The sequence below is a fragment of the Dipodomys spectabilis genome, unplaced genomic scaffold (assembly GCF_019054845.1).
Source record: "Dipodomys spectabilis isolate Male_0828 unplaced genomic scaffold, ASM1905484v1 ptg000648l, whole genome shotgun sequence".
Lineage (NCBI taxonomy): Eukaryota > Metazoa > Chordata > Mammalia > Rodentia > Heteromyidae > Dipodomys > Dipodomys spectabilis.
In genome coordinates this window covers 195,173-201,172 of record NW_024871325.1, presented here as the reverse complement: position 1 = coordinate 201,172, position 6,000 = coordinate 195,173, and positions in this window count along the sequence as shown.

Sequence of the window (6,000 nt, the reverse complement as noted above, 5' to 3'; positions counted from 1 at the left end):
GCAGCCCTGGGTTCAGCGCCTCAGTACCACATAAACAGAAAAAAATGCAAGAAGTGGCGCTGTGGCTAAACTGGTAGATGCTAGCCTTGAGCAAAAGAAGCTTAGGGACAGTGCCCAGACCCTGAGTTCAAGCCCCAGTATTGGACAAAAAAAAAAAAAAACCGCTATAAACATGAGATGGAATATTATTCAACCTGAAAAGAGCAGCTAGGCATGGTGGTTCACACGTGTTCTAGCAGGCACACAGGAGACAAAGGTAAAAGATCAGTCTCAGGCCGGCCCCAGGAAAAAATGCAAAACACTATCTTAGAAATTAACGCAACAAGGGCTGGATGCATGGCTCAGGTGGTAGAGTTCCTGCTTAGCACGTGTGCAGCCCTGAATTCAAGTTCCAGTACCAACAAGGAGTCTGCAGCAGCAGATGGACTGTACAATTGCTGGGTGGTCAGTGCAGCGGCCCTCCCTGGAAGAGGCATCCTGGGGAAGGATAGCCCGGGCCTCACCCTGCGCCACCCACGGCCTTCACCTGCTCTCAGGGAAGGCAAGTGCTAGAGCGGCTTCTGGAGCTTTCCTTTTGCTGGGAAGGCCAGAGGGTGGGTGTGGGACACGGGCAGGTGCCCCATCCTGCCCTTGCCATCTGCACCGGCCTTTGCAAGCCAGGCCAGGCCCACCTCGTGCAGGGCACTTAGAGAGACGCCAGGCCCCACCCGCCCGGGGACCTGCCTGCTGGGCGGTGCATCCAGCTGGGCAGCTGGGAGGCCAGGCAGGCGACCCTTCAGGCTCTGCCCACTAGTGATAGGCTACGGGCTAGTGCCGGTGGCTGCGAGTCCTCCCAGACGGCCCCGAGACGTGGCTCAGGAAGCAGCCTGGGCCCCATGGTGCGGACGCACGCCACCCCGCCCCCCGCCGCGCGGACGCACGCCACCCCGCCCCCCGCCGCGCGGACGCACGCCACCCCCACACACACCGCGCGGACGCACCACCCCCACACACACCGCGCGGACGCACCACCCCGCCCCCACACACACCACGCGGACGCGCCACCCCCACACACACCGCGCGGACGCACCATCCCGCCCCCACACACACCGCGCGGACGCACCACCCCCACACACACCGCGCGGACGCACCATCCCGCCCCCACACACACCGCGCGGACGCACCACCCCCCCACACACACACCGCGCGGACGCACCACCCCGCCCCCACACACACCGCGCGGACGCACCACCCCCACACACACCGCGCGGACGCACGCCACCCCCCACACACACCGCGCGGACGCACCACCCCCGCCCCCACACACACCGCGCGGACGCACCACCCCCACACACACCGCGCGGACGCACCACCCCGCCCCCACACACCGAGTGGACGCACCACCCCCACACACACCGCGTGGACGCACCACCCCGCCCACACACACCGCGTGGACGCACCACCCCGCCCCCCACACACCGCGTGGACGCACCACCCCGCCCCCACACACACCGCGCGGACGCACGCCACCCCCACACACACACCGCGCGGACGCACGCCACCCCGCCCACACCGCGTGGACGCACCACCCCGCCCCCACACACACCGCGCGGACGCACCACCCCCACACACACCGCGTGGACGCACCACCCCGCCCCCACACACACCGCGTGGACGCACCACCCCGCCCCCACACACCGCGCGGACGCACCACCCCCACACACACCGCGCGGACGCACCACCCCCACACACACCGCGTGGACGCACCACCCCCACACACACCGCGCGGACGCACCACCCCGCCCCCACACACACCGCGCGGACGCACCACCCCCACACACACCGAGTGGACGCACCACCCCGCCCCCACACACCACGTGGACGCACCACCCCGCCCCCACACACCGCGTGGACGCACGCCACCCCCCACACACACACCGCGCGGACGCACCACCCCGCCCCCACACACACCGCGCGGACGCACCACCCCCCACACACACCGCGTGGACGCACCACCCCGCCCCCCACACACACCGCGCGGACGCACCACCCCGCCCCCACACACACCGCGCGGACGCACCACCCCCCACACACACCGCGTGGACGCACCACCCCGCCCCCACACACACCGCGTGGACGCACCACCCCGCCCCCACACACACCGCGTGGACGCACCACCCCCACACACACCGCGCGGACGCACCACCCCGCCCCCACACACACCGCGCGGACGCACCACCCCGCCCCCACACACACCGCGCGGACGCACCACCCCCACACACACCGCGTGGACGCACCACCCCGCCCCCCACACACACCGCGCGGACGCACGCCACCCCCCACACACACCGCGCGGACGCACGCCACCCCCCACACACACCGCGCGGACGCACCACCCCGCCCCCACACACACACCGCGCGGACGCACCACCCCGCCCCCACACCGCGTGGACGCACCACCCCCACACACACCGCGCGGACGCACCACCCCGCCCCCACACACACCGCGCGGACGCACCACCCCGCCCCCACACACACCGCGCGGACGCACCACCCCCACACACACCGCGTGGACGCACCACCCCGCCCCCACACACACCGCGCGGACGCACGCCACCCCCACACACACCGCCGCGGACGCACGCCACCCCCCACACACACCGCGCGGACGCACCACCCCGCCCCCACACACACCGCGCGGACGCACCACCCCCACACACACCGCGCGGACGCACCACCCCCACACACACCGCGCGGACGCACCACCCCGCCCCCACACACCGAGTGGACGCACCACCCCCACACACACCGCGCGGACACACCACCCCCACACACACACCGCGCGGACGCACCACCCCGCCCCCACACACCGCGCGGACGCACCACCCACACACACACCGCGCGGACGCACCACCCCCGCCCCCACACACACCGCGCGGACGCACCACCCACACACACACCGCGTGGACGCACCACCCCGCCCCCACACACCGCGCGGACGCACCACCCACACACACACCGCGTGGACGCACGCCACCCCTGCCCCCACACACACCGCGCGGACGCACGCCACCCCCCACACACACCGCGCGGACGCACGCCACCCCCCACACACACCGCGCGGACGCACCACCCCCCACACACACCGCGCGGACGCACCACCCCCACACACACCGCGCGGACGCACCACCCCCACACACACCGCGCGGACGCACGCCACCCCCCACACACACCGCGTGGACGCACCACCCCGCCCCCACACACACACCGCGCGGACGCACGCCACCCCCACACACACCGCGCGGACGCACCACCCCCCACACACACACACCGCGCGGACGCACGCCACCCCGCCCCCACACACACCGCGTGGACGCACCACCCCACCCACACACACCGCGCGGACGCACGCCACCCCGCCCCCACACACACCGCGCGGACGCACCACCCCCACACACACCGCGCGGACGCACCAACCCCACACACACCGCGCGGACGCACCACCCCCACACACACCGCGCGGACGCACCACCCCCACACACACCGCGCGGACGCACCACCCCGCCCCCCACACACACCGCGCGGACGCACCACCCCGCCCCCACACACACCGCGCGGACGCACCACCCCGCCCCCACACACACCGCGCGGACGCACGCCACCCCGCCCCCACACACACCGCGTGGACGCACCACCCCCACACACACCGCGCGGACGCACCACCCCGCCCCCACACACACCGCGCGGACGCACGCCACCCCCGCCCCCACACACACCGCGTGGACGCACCACCCCGCCCCCACACACACCGCGCGGACGCACCACCCCCACACACACCGCGCGGACGCACCACCCCGCCCCCACACACACCGCGCGGACGCACGCCACCCCGCCCCCACACACACCGCGTGGACGCACCACCCCGCCCCCACACACACCGCGCGGACGCACCACCCCCCACACACACCGCGCGGACGCACCACCCCGCCCCCACACACACCGCGCGGACGCACGCCACCCCCCACACACACCGCGCGGACGCACGCCACCCCCACACACACACACCGCGCGGACGCACGCCACCCCCACACACACCGCGCGGACGCACCACCCCCACACACACCGCGCGGACGCACCACCCCCACACACACCGCGCGGACGCACCACCCCCACACACACCGCGCGGACGCACCACCCCCACACACACCGCGCGGACGCACCACCCCGCCCCCACACACACACCGCGCGGACGCACCATCCCGCCCCCACACACACCGCGCGGACGCACCACCCCCCACACACACACACCGCGCGGACGCACGCCACCCCGCCCCCACACACACCGCGTGGACGCACCACCCCACCCACACACACCGCGCGGCACGCACGCCACCCCGCCCCCACACACACCGCGCGGACGCACCACCCCCACACACACCGCGCGGACGCACCACCCCCGCCCCCACACACACCGCGCGGACGCACCACCCCCGCCCCCACACACACCGCGCGGACGCACGCCACCCCCACACACACACCGCGCGGACGCACCACCCCCACACACACCGCGCGGACGCACCACCCCCACACACACCGCGCGGACGCACCACCCCGCCCCCACACACACCGCGCGGACGCACCACCCCCACACACACCGCGCGGACGCACCACCCCCACACACACCGCGCGGACGCACCACCCCGCCCCCACACACACCGCGCGGACGCACCACCCCGCCCCCACACACACCGCGCGGACGCACGTCACCCCGCCCCCACACACACCGCGTGGACGCACCACCCCACCCACACACACCGCGCGGACGCACGCCACCCCGCCCCCACACACACCGCGCGGACGCACCACCCCGCCCCCACACACACCGCGCGGACGCACCACCCCCCACACACACCGCGCGGACGCACCACCCCCACACACACCGCGCGGACGCACCACCCCCACACACACCGCGCGGACGCACCACCCCCACACACACCGCGCGGACGCACCATCCCCACACACACCGCGTGGACGCACCATCCCGCCCCCACACCGCGTGGACGCACCACCCCCACACACACCGCGCGGACGCACCACCCCCCACACACACCGCGCGGACGCACCACCCCCGCCCCCACACCGCGTGGACGCACCACCCCGCCCCCACACCGCGTGGACGCACCACCCCGCCCCCACACCGCGTGGACGCACCATCCCGCCCCCACACCGCGTGGACGCACCACCCCCACACACACCGCGTGGACGCACCATCCCGCCCCCACACCGCGTGGACGCACGCCACCCCCGCCCACACACACCGCGCGGACGCACCACCCCCCCACACACACCGCGTGGACGCACGCCACCCCGCCCGCACACCGCGTGGACGCACCACCCCGCCCACACACACACCGCGCGGACGCACCACCCCTGCCCTGCTTGGCGGGGTGGGTTCCTGCAGCAATCCTTGCCGCACACGTGTTGAGCAACGCTGTGCTGTCCAGAGCCGGTGGAGCCTGAGGGCCGTCCAGGGTCTCCGCGGCCATCGTGGGGGGAAGCTCCCAGTGGGCCTTGCACATTTCCGCCTGGGCCGGGGATGGGGGTGGGGGGTCAGACTGGTGCCTCATTTGTCCAAAATTCTGGAAATTTTCCTCTGAAGGCTTGAAGTCAGGGAGGGCATTCTTCCAGGCAGCCACCAGGTGGCGCCCGCGGCACAGCCTGCAGCCACAGGTGCAGACCCTGGGTCCCAAGCACCCCAGGCTTCCACCAGCCCCCACAGCCCTTTCTCTGTGCTTCCAACACACTGGGGCCCGGACAGGAAACGCCTTCAAGGCCCTGCCCCTGGGGGGCAAGCCCGGGCATGTCATCCTGCGTGGGGCTCAGGACAGCCTCCTGTGGGTAGGGTCAGGTCCAGAAGAGGCAGCCAGGACATCCACTTCTCCCAACCGTGTCCTGACAGAAGGACAACCAGGAGCCAGGACAGAGGCCGGGCCGCTGGGCTCCTGGGTGGCCCACCCACAG